Below are 18,354 nucleotides of genomic sequence, written 5' to 3' on the forward strand. Positions count from 1 at the left end.
TTGTTTTTTGGATGTTTCAGGAAACACCATACACTTCTTCAGAGTGGCTGCTGGCAATTTACATCCCGCCCATCACCATAACAAGGCTCCCAGTTCTCCATGGGCTGTCCTGCCTTTCTGGATTTTACACTTTTTTCAGATGACCCTTTTGACCGGGGGGCAGTGAGACTTCATTGTAGTGCAGATTTCCTTTGCAAGCTTGCTTGGTTGGCCAAAAAGGGCGTATGCGTTTTTTCCTGAATATATTCAGGAAAAAACGCATACGCCCTTTGTGGCCAAGTGCATCATTGTGGATGTTCTGCCTCTTTTCCTATGCTTTACATGCAATTCCAGTCTACCTCCTGAAATCGGTTTCCTGCAATTCTGCCCCGCTTTCAACTCCTCTTGGCAGCCTTACTTCAATATATTTTTGGAAGATAGCTGTCATTTATAACTCTGCAGGTTTGTGAATTACAGTGCCCCTGAGCTCCTTTCTTCAACTCGCTTTCTTGTGAGCTGGCCGCAACACCGCAGGATCGCTTCTGGCCCTAGTGTGGTTCCGGCATGGCACGCTGAACCTTTGGTTAATTCCTCTTCCTGGTGGGAACTGAGAGTTAAATTTGCCCGTCTGGACACCTCCAACTAGTCTCTCATTGGTTCTTCCTATTCCTGTTCATTTTCCACAGAAATTGCAAACTGGGCCAAACAGGAGGTTAAAGGCACTGACTCTCCAAGTGGGGAGAGTGTTAGTAAAGCGTCTGGAATGTTGCACCCGAGTACCAGGGGACCAAAACTGAGACACATTTGAACACGTTTCCTGATCACACGGTGGATCATACTCTGGGTTCCACATGCATGTTTTAGCTGAAGGAAGAATCCCTTAAACATGGAGAGTTGAGACCCATGGAATGGGTACCATGCAATATGACTTCAAAGGGTCTGCATTTGCTCACCGAACCTCACCAATCCTATCACTGCTGCGTTTATGCCGCTGTACACACGCTTGATTCTCTTTCGGAGGCATATAAATCCATAGGTTTTAAGATTCTTACTAGTCAGGTATATTGTTAGGCATTTCATATGTGGTGTTGAGTCCACTTCGTTGAGCAAGGAGTACCTCTTGTCTATTACATATTTGGTTTATGGAATGGTATCTGTGCTAATTTCAATCTGTGGTTTTATGCCGCACCCCAACTCACCTTTCCCCTTAAGCAAGCATAAGTTGGTTTTCTACATTTGACACCCTGTTCTGTTTTGTAATTCAGTTCTTGTGTAGCCAAGTTTACTTTCCGTGTAGTAGTGATATCTTATGATGTTTCTTTTTCTGTGTGACTTATTTCACTTAGAATCATCGTACCTGAATCCACTCATTATGCTGCTACGGGCCTGATGACATAGATTTCATTGCTGAGTGATATTGCATTGTACGTAAGTACCACAACTTCTTTATCCATTTTTCACTTTCTGTGATATTTAACTTGTACAGTAAACGAGGTTTTTGTAAACAGAGCCATCCCAAACTTTGGGGTGGCTGTGTCTTTTTGATTTTAATTTCCCTAAGCAATAGGACCATAAGTGGAAGTGCCCTAGGCTCTGTTGCTTTGTTTTTTGGATGTTTCAGGAAACACCATACACTTCTCCAGAGTGGCTGCTGGCAATTTACATCCCGCCCATCAGCATAACAAGACTCCCAGTTCTCCATGGCCTGTCCTGCCTTTCTGGATTTTACACATTTTTCAGATGGCCCTTTTGACCGGGGGGCAGTGAGACTTCATTGTAGTGCAGATTTCCTTTGCAAGCTTGCTTGGTTGGCCAAAAAGGGCGTATGCGTCTTTTCCTGAATATATTCAGGAAAAAACGCATACGCCCTTTTTGGCCAAGTGCATCATTGTGGACGTTCTGCCTCTTTTCCTATGCTTTACATGCAATTCCAGTCTACCTTCTGAAATCGGTTTCCTGCAATTCTGCCCCGCTTTCAACTCCTCTTGGCTGCCTTACTTCAATATATTTTTGGAAGTTACCTGTCATTTATAACTCTGCAGGTTTGTGAATTACAGTGCCCCTGAGCTCCTTTCTTCAACTCGCTTTCTTGTGAGCTGGCCGCAACACCACAGGATTGCTTCGGACCCTAGTTTGGTTCCGGCACGGCATGCTGAGCCTTTAGTTAATTCCTCTTCCTGGTGGGAAATGAGAGTTAAATTTGCCCGTCCGGACACCTCCACCTAGTGTCTCATTGGTTCTCCCTATTCCTGTTCAATTTCCACAGAAATTGGAAACTGGGCCAAACAGGAGGTTAAAGGCACTGACTCTCCAAGTGGGGAGAGTGTTAGTAAAGCGTCTGGAATGTTGCACCCAAGTACCAGGGGACAAAAACTGAGACACATTTGAACACGTTTCCCGATCACACGGTGGATCATACTCTGGGTTCCACATGCATGTTTTAGCTGAAGGAAGAATCCCTTAAACCTGGAGAGTTGAGACCCATGGAATGGGTACCATGCAATATGACTTCAAAGGGTCTGCATTTGCTCACCGAACCTCACCAATCCTATCACTGCTGCGTTTATGCCGCTGTACACACGCTTGATTCTCTTTCGGAGACATATAAATCCGTAGGTTTTAAGTTTATTTGTAGTCAGGTATATTCTTAGGCGTTTAATATGGGGTGTTGAGTCCACTTCGTTGAGCAAGGAGTAGCTCTTTTCTATTACATATTTGGCTTATGGAACGGTATCTGTGCTAATTTCAATCTCCGGTTTTATGCAGCACCCCAACTCACCTTTCCCCTTAAGCAAGCATAAGTTGGTTTTCTCCATTTGACACCCTGTTCTGTTTTGTAATTCAGTTCCTGTGTAGCCAAGTTTACATTCCGTGTAGTAGTGATATCTTATGATATTTCTTTTTCTGTGTGACTTATTTCACTTAGAATCATCGTACCTGAATCCACTCATTATGCTGCTATGGGCCTGATGACATAGATTTCATTGCTGAGTGATACTGCATTGTACGTAAGTACCACAACTTCTTTATCCATTTTTCGCTTTGTGTGGTATTGAACTTGTACCGTAAACGAGGTTCTTGTAAACAGAGCAGTCCCAAACTTTGGGGTGGCTGTGTCTTTTTGATTTTAATTTCCCTAAGCTATAGGACCATAAGTGGAAGTGCCCTAGGCTCTGTTGCTTTGTTTTTTGGATGTTTCAGGAAACACCATACACTTCTCCAGAGTGGCTGCTGGCAATTTACATCCCGCCCATCAGCATAACAAGGCTCCCAGTTCTCCATGGCCTGTCCTGCCTTTCTGGATTTTACACTTTTTTCAGATGGCCCTTTTGACCGGGGGGCAGTGAGACTTCATTGTAGTGCAGATTTCCTTTGCAAGCTTGCTTGGTTGGCCAAAAAGGGCGTATGCGTCTTTTCCTGAATATATTCAGGAAAAGACGCATACGCCCTTTTTGGCCAAGTGCATCATTGTGGACGTTCTGCCTCTTTTCCTATGCTTTACATGCAATTCCAGTCTACCTTCTGAAATCGGTTTCCTGCAATTCTGCCCCGCTTTCAACTCCTCTTGGCTGCCTTACTTCAATATATTTTTGGAAGTTACCTGTCATTTATAACTCTGCAGATTTGTGAATTACAGTGCCCCTGAGCTCCTTTCTTCAACTCGCTTTCTTGTGAGCTGGCCGCAACACCACAGGATTGCTTCGGACCCTAGTTTGGTTCTGGCACGGCATGCTGAGCCTTTAGTTAATTCCTCTTCCTTGTGGGAAATGAGAGTTAAATTTGCCCGTCCGGACACCTCCACCTAGTGTCTCATTGGTTCTCCCTATTCCTGTTCAATTTCCACAGAAATTGGAAACTGGGCCAAACAGGAGGTTAAAGGCACTGACTCTCCAAGTGGGGAGAGTGTTAGTAAAGCGTCTGGAATGTTGCACCCGAGTACCAGGGGACGAAAACTGAGACACATTTGAACACGTGTCCTGATCACACGGTGGATCATACTCTGGGTTCCACATGCATGTTTTAGCTGAAGGAAGAATCCCTTAAACCTGGAGAGTTGAGACCCATGGAATGGGTACCATGCAATATGACTTCAAAGGGTCTGCATTTGCTCACCGAACCTCACCAATCCTATCACTGCTGCGTTTATGCCGCTGTACACATGCTTGATTCTCTTTCAGAGACATATAAATCCATAGGTTTTAAGATTCTTACTAGTCAGGTATATTCTTAGGGGTTTAATATGGGGTGTTGAGTCCACTTCGTTGAGCAAGGAGTAGCTCTTGTCTATTACATATTTGGCTTATGGAACGGTATCTGTGCTAATTTCAATCTCTGGTTTTATGCCGCACCCAACTCACCTTTCCACTTAAGCAAGCATAAGTTGATTTTCTACATTTGACACCCTGTTCTGTTTTGTAATTCAGTTCCTGTGTAGCCAAGTTTACATTCCGTGTAGTAGTGATATCTTATGATGTTTCTCTTTCTGTGTGAATTATTTCACTTAGAATCATCGTACCTGAATCCACTCATTATGCTGCTACGGGCCTGATGACATAGATTTCATTGCTGAGTGATATTGCATTGTACGTAAGTACCACAACTTCTATATCCATTTTTCGCTTTCTGTGATATTGAACTTGTACGGTAAACGAGGTTCTTGTAAACAGAGCCGTCCCAAACTTTGGGGTGGCTGTGTCTTTTTGATTTTAATTTCCCTAAGCTATAGGACCATAAGTGGAAGTGCCCTAGGCTCTGTTGCTTTGTTTTTTGGATGTTTCAGGAAACACCATACACTTCTCCAGAGTGGCTGCTGGCAATTTACATCCCGCCCATCAGCATAACAAGGCTCCCAGTTCTCCATGGGCTGTCCTGCCTTTCTGGATTTTACACTTTTTTCAGATGACCCTTTTGACCCGGGGGCAGTGAGACTTCATTGTAATGCAGATTTCCTTTGCAAGCTTGCTTGGTTGGCCAAAAAGTGCGTATGCGTTTTTTCCTGAATATATTCAGGAAAGAACGCATACGCCCTTTTTGGCCAAGTGCATCATTGTCGACGTTCTGCCTCTTTTCCTATGCTTTACATGCAATTCCAGTCTACCTCCTGCAATCGGTTTCCTATAATTCTGCCCCGCTTTCAAGTCCTCTTGGCAGCCTTACTTCAATATATTTTTGGAAGATAGCTGTCATTTATAACTCTGCAGGTTTGTGAATTACAGTGCCCCTGAGCTCCTTTCTTCAACTCGCTTTCTTGTGAGCTGGCCGCAACACCGCAGGATTGCTTCAGGCCCTATTTTGGTTCCGGCAGGGCATGTTGAGCCTTTGGTTAATTCCTCTTCCTGGTGGGAAATGAGAGTTAAATTTGCCCGTCCAGACACCTCCACCTAGTCTCTCATTTGTTCTCCCTCTTCCTGTTCATCTTCCGCAGAAATTGCAAACTGGGCCAAACAGGAGGTTAAAGGCACTGACTCTCCAAGTGGGGAGAGTGTTAGTAAAGCGTCTGGAATGTTGCAGCCGAGTACCAGGGGACGAAACCTGAGACATATTTGAACACGTTTTCCGATCACATGGTGGATCATACTCTTGGTTCCACATGCATGTTTTAGCTGAAGGAAGAATCCCTTAAACATGGGGAGTTGAGACCCATGGAATGGGTACCATGCAATATGACTTCAAAGGGTCTGCATTTGCTCACCGAACCTCACCAATACTATCACTGCTGCGTTTATGCCACTGTACACACGCTTGATTCTCTTTCGGAGACATATAAATCCATAGGTTTTAAGATTCTTACTAGTCAGGTATATTCTTAGGCGTTTAATATGGGGTGTTGAGTCCACTTCATTGAGCAAGGAGTAGCTCTTGTCTATTACATATTTGGCTTATGGAATGGTATCTGTGCTAATTTCAATCTCTGGTTTTATGCAGCACCCAAACTCACCTTTCCCCTTAAGCAAGCATAAGTTGGTTTTCTACATTTGACACCCTGTTCTGTTTTGTAATTCAGTTCCTGTTTAGCCAAGTTTACATTCCGTTTAGTAGTGATATCTTACGATGTTTCTTTTTCTGTGTGACTTATTTCACTTAGAATCATCGTACCTGAATCCACTCATTATGCTGCTATGGGCCTGATGACATAGATTTCATTGCTGAGTGATATTGCATTGTACGTAAGTACCACAACTTCTTTATCCATTTTTCGCTTTGTGTGATATTGAACTTGTACCGTAAACGAGGTTCTTGTAAACAGAGCGGTCCCAAACTTTGGGGTGGCTGTGTCTTTTTGATTTTAATTTCCCTAAGCTATAGGACCATAAGTGGAAGTGCCCTAGGCTCTGTTGCTTTGTTTTTTGGATGTTTCAGGAAATACCATACACTTCTCCAGAGTGGCTGCTGGCAATTTACATCCCGCCCTTCACCATAACAAGGCTCCCAGTTCTCCATGGCCTGTCCTGCCTTTCTGGATTTTACACATTTTTCAGATGGCCCTTTTGACCGGGGGGCAGTGAGACTTCATTGTAGTGCAGATTTCCTTTGCAAGCTTTCTTGGTTGGCCAAAAAGGGCGTATGCAGTTTTTCCTCAATATATTCAGGAAAAAACCCATATGCCCTTTTTGGCCAAGTGCATCGTTGTGGACGTTCTGCCTCTTTTCCTATGCTTTTCATGCAATTCCCATCTACCTCCTGAAATCGGTTTCCTGCAATTCTGCCCCGCTTTCTAGTCCTCTTGGCGGCCTTACTTCAATATATATTTGGACGATAGCTGTCATTTATTACTCTTCAGGTTTGTGAATTACAGTGCCCCTGAGCTCCTTTCTTCAACTCGCTTTCTTGTGAGCTGGCCGCAACACTGCAGGATTGCTTCAGGCCCTAGTGTGGTTCTGGCATGGCACGCTGAGCCTTTGGTTAATTCCTTTTCCTGGTGGGAACTGAGAGTTAAATTATCCCGTCCAGACACCTCCAGCTAGTCTCTCATTGGTTCTCCCTATTCCTGTTCATCTTACACAGAAATTCCAACTGGGCCAAATAGGAGGTTAAAGGCACTGACTCTCCAAGTGGGGAGAGTGTTAGTAAAGCGTCTGGAATGTTGCACCCGAGTACCAGGGGACGAAAACTGAGACACATTTGAACACGTGTCCTGATCACACGGTGGATCATACTCTGGGTTCCACATGCATGTTTTAGCTGAAGGAAGAATCCCTTAAACCTGGAGAGTTGAGACCCATGGAATGGGTACCATGCAATATGACTTCAAAGGGTCTGCATTTGCTCACCGAACCTCACCAATCCTATCACTGCTGCGTTTATGCCGCTGTACACATGCTTGATTCTCTTTCAGAGACATATAAATCCATAGGTTTTAAGATTCTTACTAGTCAGGTATATTCTTAGGGGTTTAATATGGGGTGTTGAGTCCACTTCGTTGAGCAAGGAGTAGCTCTTGTCTATTACATATTTGGCTTATGGAACGGTATCTGTGCTAATTTCAATCTCTGGTTTTATGCCGCACCCAACTCACCTTTCCACTTAAGCAAGCATAAGTTGATTTTCTACATTTGACACCCTGTTCTGTTTTGTAATTCAGTTCCTGTGTAGCCAAGTTTACATTCCGTGTAGTAGTGATATCTTATGATGTTTCTCTTTCTGTGTGAATTATTTCACTTAGAATCATCGTACCTGAATCCACTCATTATGCTGCTACGGGCCTGATGACATAGATTTCATTGCTGAGTGATATTGCATTGTACGTAAGTACCACAACTTCTATATCCATTTTTCGCTTTCTGTGATATTGAACTTGTACGGTAAACGAGGTTCTTGTAAACAGAGCCGTCCCAAACTTTGGGGTGGCTGTGTCTTTTTGATTTTAATTTCCCTAAGCTATAGGACCATAAGTGGAAGTGCCCTAGGCTCTGTTGCTTTGTTTTTTGGATGTTTCAGGAAACACCATACACTTCTCCAGAGTGGCTGCTGGCAATTTACATCCCGCCCATCAGCATAACAAGGCTCCCAGTTCTCCATGGCCTGTCCTGCCTTTCTGGATTTTACACTTTTTTCAGATGACCCTTTTGACCCGGGGGCAGTGAGACTTCATTGTAATGCAGATTTCCTTTGCAAGCTTGCTTGGTTGGCCAAAAAGTGCGTATGCGTTTTTTCCTGAATATATTCAGGAAAGAACGCATACGCCCTTTTTGGCCAAGTGCATCATTGTCGACGTTCTGCCTCTTTTCCTATGCTTTACATGCAATTCCAGTCTACCTCCTGCAATCGGTTTCCTGCAATTCTGCCCCGCTTTCAACTCCTCTTGGCAGCCTTACTTTAATATATTTTTGGAAGATGGCTGTCATTTATAACTCTGCAGGTTTGTGAATTACAGTGCCCCTGAGCTCCTTTCTTCAACTCGCTTTCTTGTGAGCTGGCCGCAACACCGCAGGATTGCTTCGGGCCCTAGTGTGGTTCCGGCATGGCACGCTGAACCTTTGGTTAATTCCTCTTCCTGGTGGGAAATGAGAGTTAAATTTGCCCGTCCGGACACCTCCACCTAGTCTCTCATTGGTTCTCCCTATTCCTGTTCATTTTCCACAGAAATTGCAAACTGTGCCAAACAGGAGTTTAAAGGCACTGACTCTCCAAGTGGGGAGAGTGTTAGTAAAGCATCTGGAATGTTACACCCGAGTACCAGGGGACGAAAACTGAGACACATTTGAACACGTTTTCCGATCACATGGTGGATCATACTCTGGGTTCCACATGCATGTTTTAGCTGAAGGAAGAATCCCTTAAACCTGGAGAGTTGAGACCCATGGAATGGGTACCATGCAATATGACTTCAAAGGGTCTGCATTTGCTCACCGAACCTCACCAATCCTATCACTGCTGCGTTTATGCCGCTGTACACATGCTTGATTCTCTTTCGGAGACATATAAATCCATAGGTTTTAAGATTCTTACTAGTCAGGTATATTCTTAGGCGTTTAATATGGGGTGTTGAGTCCACTTCGTTGAGCAAGGAGTAGCTCTTGTCTATTACATATTTGGCTTATGGAACGGTATCTGTGCTAATTTCAATCTCTGGTTTTATGCAGCACCCCAACTCACCTTTCCCCTTAAGCAAGCATAAGTTGGTTTTCTACATTTGAGGCCCTGTTCTGTTTTGTAATTCAGTTCTTGTGTAGCCAAGTTTACATTCCGTGTAGTAGTGATATCTTATGATGTTTCTTTTTCTGTGTGACTTATTTCACTTAGAATCATCGTACCTGAATCCACTCATTATGCTGCTACGGGCCTGATGACATAGATTTCATTGCTGAGTGATATTGCATTGTACGTAAGTACCACAACTTCTTTATCCATTTTTCGCTTTCTGTGATATTGAACTTGTACGTAAACGAGGTTCTTGTAAACAGAGCCGGCCCAAACTTTGGGGTGGCTGTGTCTTTTGGATTTTAATTTCCCTAAGATATAGGACCATAAGTGGAAGTGCCCTAGGCTCTGTTGCTTTGTTTTTTGGATGTTTCAGGAAACACCATACACTTCTCCAGAGTAGCTGCTGGCAATTTACATGCCGCCCATCAGCATAACAAGGCTCCCTGTTCTCCATGGCCTGTCCTGCCTTTCTGGATTTTCCACTTTTTTCAGATGGCCCTTTTGACCGGGGGCAGTGAGACTTCATTGTAGTGCAGATTTCCTTTGCAAGCTTGCTTGGTTGGCCAAAAAGTGCGTATGCGTTTTTTCCTGAATATATTCAGGAAAAAACGCATACGCCCTTTTTGGCCAAGTGCATCATTGTGGACGTTCTGCCTCTTTTCCTATGCTTTATATGCAGTTCCAGTCTACCTCCTGAAATCGGATTCCTGCAATTCTGCCCCGCTTTCAACACCTCTTGGCAGCCTTACTTTAATATATTTTTGGAAGATGGCTGTCATTTATAACTCTGCAGGTTTGTGAATTACAGTGCCCCTGAGCTCTTTTCTACAACTCGCTTTCTTGTGAGCTGGCCGCAACACCGCAGTATTGCTTCAGGCCCTAGTGTGGTTCCGGCATGGCACGCTGAGCCTTTGGTTAATTCCTCTTCCTGGTGGGAAATGAGAGTTAAATTTGCCCGTCCGGACACCTCCACCTAGTCTCTCATTGGTTCTCCCTATTCCTGTTCATTTTCCACAGAAATTGCAAACTGGGCCAAACAGGAGTTCAAAGGCACTGACTCTCCAAGTGGGGAGAGTGTTAGTAAAGCATCTGGAATGTTGCACCCGAGTACCAGGGGACGAAAACTGAGACACATTTGAACACGTTTTCCAATCACACGGTGGATCATACTCTGGGTTCCACATGCATGTTTTAGCTGAAGGAAGAATCCCTTAAACCTGGAGAGTTGAGACCCATGGAATGGGTACCATGCAATATGACTTCAAAGGGTCTGCATTTGCTCACCGAACCTCACCAATCCTATCACTGCTGCGCTTATGCCGCTGTACACACGCTTGATTCTCTTTCGGAGACATATAAATCCATAGGTTTTAAGATTCTTACTAGTCAGGTAGATTCTTAGGCGTTTAATATGTGGTGTTTAGTCCACTTCGTTGAGCAAGGAGTAGCTCTTGTCTATTACATATTTGGCTTATGGAACGGTATCTGTGCTAATTTCAATCTCTGGTTTTATGCAGCACCCCAACTCACCTTTCCCCTTAAGCAAGCATAAGTTGGTTTTCTACATTTGAGGCCCTGTTCTGTTTTGTAATTCAGTTCTTGTGTAGCCAAGTTTACATTCCGTGTAGTAGTGATATCTTATGATGTTTCTTTTTCTGTGTGACTTATTTCACTTAGAATCATCGTACCTGAATCCACTCATTATGCTGCTACGGGCCTGATGACATAGATTTTATTGCTGAGTGATATTGCATTGTACGTAAGTACCACAACTTCTTTATCCATTTTTCGCTTTCTGTGATATTGAACTTGTACCGTAAACGAGGTTCTTGTAAACAGAGCCGGCCCAAACTTTGGGGTGGCTGTGTCTTTTGGATTTTAATTTCCCTAAGCTATAGGACCATAAGTGGAAGTGCCCTAGGCTCTGTTGCTTTGTTTTTTGGATGTTTCAGGAAACACCATACACTTCTCCAGAGTGGCTGTTGGCAATTTACATGCCGCCCATCAGCATAACAAGGCTCCCAGTTCTCCATGGCCTGTCCTGCCTTTCTGGATTTTACACTTTTTTCAGATAGCCCTTTTGACCGGGGGGCAGTGAGACTTCATTGTAGTGCAGATTTCCTTTGCAAGCTTGCTTGGTTGGCCAAAAAGGGCGTATGCGTTTTTTCCTGAATATATTCAGGAAAAAACGCATACGCCCTTTTTGGCCAAGTGCATCATTGTGGACGTTCTGCCTCTTTTCCTATGCTTTACATACAATTCCAGTCTACCTCCTGAAATCGGTTCCCTGCAATTCTGCCCCGCATTCAACTCCTCTTGGCAGCCTTACTGCAATATATTTTTGGAAGATAGCTGTCATTTATAAGTCTGTAGGTTTGTGAATTACAGTGCCCCTGAGCTCCTTTCTTCAACTCGCTTTCTTGTGAGCTGGCCGCAACACCGCAGGATCTCCTCAGGCCCTAATCTAGTTCCAGCATGGCACACGGAGCCTTTGGTTAATTCCTCTTCCTGGTGGGAAATGAGAGTTAAATTTGCCCGTCCAGACACCTCCACCTAGTCTCTCATTGGTTCTCCCTCTTCCTGTTTATCTTACGCAGAATTTGCAAACTGGGCCAAACAAGAGGTTAAAGGCACTGACTCTCCAAGTGGGGAGAGTGTTAGTAAAGCGTCTGGAATGTTGCACCCGAGTACCAGGGGACGAAAACTGAGACACATTTGAACACGTTTCCCGATCACACGGTGGATTATACTCTGGGTTCCACATGCATGTTTTAGCTGAAGGAAAAATCCCTTAAACATGGAGAGTTGAGACCCATGGAATGGGTACCATGCAATATGACTTCAAAGGGTCTGCATTTGCTCACCGAACCTCACCAATCCTATCACTGCTGCGTTTATGCCGCTGTACACACCCTTGATTCTCTTTCGGAGACATATAAATCCATAGGTTTTAAGATTCTTACTAGTCAGGTATATTCTTAGGCGTTTAATATTGGGTGTTGAGTCCACTTCGTTGAGCAAGGAGTAGCTCTTGTCTATTACATATTTGGCTTATGGACCGGTGTCTGTGCTAATTTCAATCTCTGGTTTCATGCAGCACCCCAACTCACCTTTCCCCTTAAGCAAGCATAAGTTGGTTTTCTACATTTGACACCCTGTTCTGTTTTGTAATTCAGTTCCTGTGTAGCCAAGTTTACATTCCGTGTAGTAGTGATATCTTATTTATATTTCTTTTTCTGTGTGACTTATTTCTCTTAGAATCATCATACCTGAATCCACTCATTATGCTGTCACGGGCCTGATGACCTAGATTTCTTTGCTGAGTGATATTGCATTGTACGTAAGTACCACAATTTCTTTATCCATTTTTCGCTTTCTGCGATATTGAACCTGTACCGTAAACGAGGTTCTTGTAAACAGAGCCGTCCCAAACTTTGGGGAGGCTGTGTCTTTTTGATTATTATTTCCCTAAGCTATACGACCATAAGTGGAAATGCCCTAGGCTCTGTTGCTTGGTTTTTTGGATGTTTCAGGAAACACCATACACTTCTCCAGAGTGGTTGTTGGCAATTTACATCCCGCCCATCAGCATAACAAGGCTCCCAGTTCTCCATGGCCTGTCCTGCCTTTCTGGATTTTACACTTTTTTCGGATGGCTCTTTTGACCGGGGGGCAGTGAGACTTCATTGTAGTGCAGATTTCCTTTGCAAGCTTGCTTGGTTGGCCAAAAAGGGCGTATGCGTTTTTTCCTGAATATATTCAGGAAGAAACGCATACGCCCTTTTTGGCCAAGTGCATCATTGTGGACGTTCTGCCTCTTTTCCTATGCTTTACATGCAATTCCATTCTACCTCCTGCAATCGGTTTCCTGCAGTTCTGCCTTGCTCTCAGTGCCTCTTCATAGCCTTACCTCAATATACTTTTGGAAAATAGTTGGCCTTCATAACGCTGCAGGTTTTTGAATTGCAATGGCCCTTAGCTCCATTTTTCAGCTCTTATTTTTGTGATCTTGCCTCATATCCACAGGATTTCTTCAGGACCTATTCTTCTTCTGGGACGCCTTGCTCTGCCTTTGGTTAATTCTTCCTCCTGATGTGAAATTAGAGTGACATGTGCCCATTGAAACCGCTACAGCTATTTTCTCACTGGTTCCCCCTATTCCCATTCATTTTCCGCACTAACTGCAGACTGTGCGATTCCGGAACTTAAAGGCATTGACTCTCCATGTGGAGATGTTTTTAGTAAAGTGGCTGGAATGTTGATCCGGAGCCCCAGGAGAGGAAAATGAGGTGCATTTTAGAAACCTTTCCCGATCATATGGTATACCATCCGCTGGATTTCCCATGCATGGTTTAGCTCTAGGAAGATTCCCTTCAACTTGGAGTGTTGGGACCCTTGGAATAAGTAGCATGAAGTATTGCATTAAACTTTCGGCAGTTGCTCACCAAAGCTCACCAATCCTTTCAGCCCCAAGTGTCCAGCCTTATGTCTTATCCAGCTGTGGGTTTATATGTGGTCATTCTAGGTTGCATCACAGCCCCTGAGCGAATTTTGTAAGAATTTTTCTCTCTTTCATTGTTTCTGCGTTTTGGTTTTAAAATTTATTTCTATAATGGGGTTTAGCTCATTTTCACTACTGTGTTTGTGCCGCTCTGTGCACACTTGATTCCCTTATGGAGAGATATCAATACATGGGTTTTAAGATTCTTATTACTCAGATATATTTCTCTGCGGTGTATAGGGTGTGTTGAGGCCAGTTCATTGAGCAAGGTGTAGATCTTGTCTGATACCTATTTGGTTTATTGAACGGTATCTGTGCTAATTTCAAACTCTGGTTTTATGCATCACCCCACCTCTCCTTTCCCCTTAAGCTGACATAAGTGTGTTTTCTAAATGTGAGACACTGTTCTGTTTTGTAATTCATTTTTTGTGCAGCCATATTTATCCTCCCTCTATAAGTGATATCTTATGATATGTTTCTTTTTCTGTTTGACTTATTTCAAGTAGTATTATCGGACCTAAATCCACTCTTTATCCTTCTACTAGCCTTATTACATTGATTTCATGGTGAAGAGATATTCCATTGTACATAAGTACCACATTTTCTTTATCCATTGTTCTCTTTCCTGGGATATTTAAGGTGTACTGAAGTTGAGGTTCTTGTAAACAGAGTAGCCCTAAACTGTGGTGTGCTTGTGTCTTGTTGATTTTTAGACTTCCTTAGATATACTCCCGTGATTGGAAGTGCCCTATGCTCTGTCGCTCTGTTTTTTAGATGATTTAGGAACCACCATACACTTCTCCAGAGTGGCTCTCGGCAGTTCACACACTGTCCATCAGCGTATAAAGGCTCCCTGTTCTCCATGGCCTGTCCTGCATTTCTGGTGTTTACAATTTTTTCGGATGGCCCTTTTGACCGGTGGGAAATGAGACTTCTTTGTTGTGCACATTTGCATTGCTTGCTTGCTTGGTTGCCCATAAAGTGCGTATGCGTTTTTTCCTGGATATATTCAGGAAAAAACGCATACTCCCTTTTGGGCCAACTGCATCATTGTCGAAATTCTGCCGCTTTTCATGTGCTTTAAAGGCGAGTCCAATCTATCTCTTGAAATCTGTTTCTTGCAATTCTGTCTTGCATTCAGATCCTCTTCTTTGCCTTACCTCAACATATTTTTGGACGTTAGTTTTCATTTATAACTCTGCAGGTTTGTGAATTGCAGTGACCCTGAGCTCCATTTTTTAAGTTGCTCTTTTGTGAGCTGGCCTCAAAACCGCAGGATTGCTTCAGGCCCTATTTTGGCTCCGGCGAGGCGGGCTGAGCCTTTTTTTAATTCTTATTCTTAATGGGAAATTAGAGTGACATGTGCCCGTCCAAACCCCTACAACTATTCTCTCATTGGTTCCCCCTGTTCCCGTTCATCCTCCTCACAATTTGCAAAATGTGTGAAACAGAAGTTTAAATGTGCTGATTCTCTAAGTGGGGAGATTCTAAGTAACGTGGCTGGAATGATGAACAGGAGCACCAGGAGAGGATAAATGAGGTGCATTTTAGACACATCTCCCGATCACATGGTGTACAGTCCTCTGGGTTTTCCATGCATGTTTTAGCTGTAGGAAGATTCCTTGAACCTGCAGATTTGGGACCCATTGAATGGGTACCAGGTAGTATTACTTTAAAGGGTGTGCATTTCCTCACCCAACCTCACATTTCTCTTAGCGCGAGCAGTTTCCAGCCTTATGTCTCATCCTGCTGTGGGTCTAGATGTGTTCAATCCATGTTGCATCACCGTCCCTGAGGAAAAGTTGTAAGAGGTTTTCTCTGTCTCTCTGTCGTTTATTTTTTTCAATTTATTACTATATTGGTCATAGCTGATTTTCAAAGCTCTGTTTCTTGCTGCTGTACATCCACTTGATTCACGTACAGAGAGACATCAATAAATTCTTTTTCAGATTCTTACCAGTCATAGATATTCTTTTCCGGTGACTTGAGTGTGCTGAGTGCAGTTCTTTTAGCTACCGTGTAGGCCTTGTTGATTATCAGTTTGGTATTTGGAATGGTATCTTTGCTAATTTCAACCTCCTGGATGATGCCTCACCCCTCCCCACCTTTCCCGTTTAGCAGCCTCACGCGTATTTTCTACATATTTGACTATGTTTTTGTTTTGTAATTTATTTCATGTGTAGCCATTTTGGATTCCACCTTTAAGTGATATCTTATGATATGTGTCTTTTTCTTTTTGAATTACGTCACTTAGAATGATCATACGTAACTCCTCCGGAGTTGTTACAACTGGCCATATTTCATTGATTTCCAGGCTGAGTAATATTCCACTCTACATAAGTACCACATCTCTATCCATTTTTTCCCTCCAGAGACATTTAAGTTATATCCTAGTCGAGGATCTTTTAAACAGAGGGGCAGTAAACATTGGGGTGCCTGTGTCCTCTCGATTTTTGTTTTTCCCAAGATATACGCCCATGAGTGCAAGTGCCCTATGCTCTGTAGCTCATTTTTTAGATGCTTTAGTAAACACAATACACTTCTCCAGAATGGCCGTTGGCAATATACATTTCCACTATAAGCCTCACAGGGCTCCCTCTTCTCCTTGCCCTGTCCTGCATTTCTGGCGTTTACACTTTATGAGGATGGCTCTTCTGACTGATGCGAAGTGATATCTTTTGTAGTATTGATTTCCAGTGCCCACCTGTTTGGTTGGCTAAAAAAGTGTATGCCCTTTTCTTGAATATATACAGAAAAAAACACATACAGCCTTTTTGGCCAACTGCAATGTCGGCAATGTTCAGCCCCTTTTCTTGTGCTTAATGGCGAGTCCTTTCTACCTCCTCAAATCCCTTTCCTGCCATTCTCCCTTGCTTGCCAATCCTTTTCTCTGACTTTCCTCAAGACATTTTTCAGTGATAGATATTTTCAACTCTGCAGTTTCGTGAATTTTACTGCCCCTGAGTTCCATTGTTCAACTTGTGTTTATGGGAACTGGCCACAAAGCAGTGGGATTTCCTCAAGCCCTATACTGTTTCCATGGGCAACCCTAGCCTTTGGTCAATTCATCTTCCTGATTGGAAATTAGAGTGACATGTGCCTGTCTGAACACCTAGGACTTGTCTCTCATTGTTCCTCATCCTTCCGCTTCATCCTCTGGACAAATTCCAAACTGTACGCAACAGGATGTTGACAGTGTTGACATCTCCAAGTGGGGAGACTGTTAGTAAAGACGCTGGAGGGGTGAACCCGAGCACCAGGAGATGAGGAGATGAGATGCCTTTTCCAAACTCTTCCCGATCAGACGGTATACCATCCTCTGGATGTGACAGACATGTTTTAGCAGTAGGAAGAGTCCCATTCATGTAAGGAGAACACCAGGGCTTTTTCAAAATCAGTGTCTCCCCGAAACCCAAACTGGGGAGTTTTTTAAGCTACGGCTACACATATGTTCATTAAGGGCCTTGGGAAGTAGGCAGAGTGCAAACTTTAGATGACTGAAGTCTTCAGGGTCAGAAGCACTCACCACTGGCTTCCCTTAGGTTACACTTTAACTGTCATTGATAGATGATGTCAATAAAAATATCTGTTCTTTTTCCGATTATTTCCCCTTATAGGTTATTGCACAATATTGAGTGTAGTTCCCTGTGCTATACAGTAGTTCCTTGTTGATGATCTATTTTATACATAGCAGTGTGTATGTGTTAATTCCAAACTGTTAATTTATCCCTCCTCCCACCTTTCCCCTTTGGTAATAATAAATTATAAGATTTTATACTTCTCAGAAATGGGGGAGCTGAAAGAGAGGTATCATTTTCAATGGAAAAGCATTTAAAACAAGATTGAAGCTTTAACCAAGATTATTAGATGTACATCCTTGGAAAGAAATCACTTCATTTCTCTAATATTGACCTGACAAATAAGACAAACCTTTTCACTGAACTTGCTTATAATAAAGTGATGGAAATATCAAATGGAAGTGTTAGAAACATCTTATTTTACCCGAGCCTTATAAACTGTTCTATGTTAACTACATTTTGGCTCACACATCTGTTCATTGAAGTTACAATAGTCTCAATTTCTGTTACTGATCCTCCAGAGTGGACCCCAACAAGGGTCCCCCTGCCCAGTGTCATTGGGGCCAACAGATCGAGACTGAGTTTGGTTCCCAAGCAAAGGAAACTTTATATTTTCATCAGAGAATGGAGAGGTGAGAGCATGCACTACCCCGTGGGCTGTGGGCTGGGCTGCTGTGTAGAGATCCTGTCAGAGTCAGTGGGAGGGAGGGGGCGGAGCTCTCAAGGGCCGGGTTGGCTGCAGCTCAGGCTCTATATCTCGGAGTCTGCACTGGGCCCCAGGAGCTGAGGTGTCGACCCAGCCATTCTGCACCAGGAAATCTGGTCTGAAGTGCCGGGTGTGGAACCTCTGCATGCGGGACCCTAGGAGCACGTGAAATTAGACAAAGCACAAAGGATAAAAAAGGTCAGACTTGACTTTATTGCCCAGATTGTATTTTTATCTCCCAGGGATTTTTAATGGGCTTTGCTGGGGACAAACCCCTCCTCTGCCTTTTGTCCCGTTCCTCATTCTTGGAGTGCTGAGGGTGCAGACCCTTCTTCTGTAACTGCTGAGTGCTGAGTTGGGAGCCCTCATACCAGGGGACGAGGGTCAGAACTTCTCCCCAGCAGCCTCCAGGTGACGTTGATTGGCCCCAGGACCCCTGCCTCCCT

The sequence above is a fragment of the Leucopleurus acutus genome, assembly GCF_964270905.1.
Source record: "Leucopleurus acutus genome assembly, contig: HAP1_SCAFFOLD_157, whole genome shotgun sequence".
NCBI lineage: Eukaryota > Metazoa > Chordata > Mammalia > Artiodactyla > Delphinidae > Leucopleurus > Leucopleurus acutus.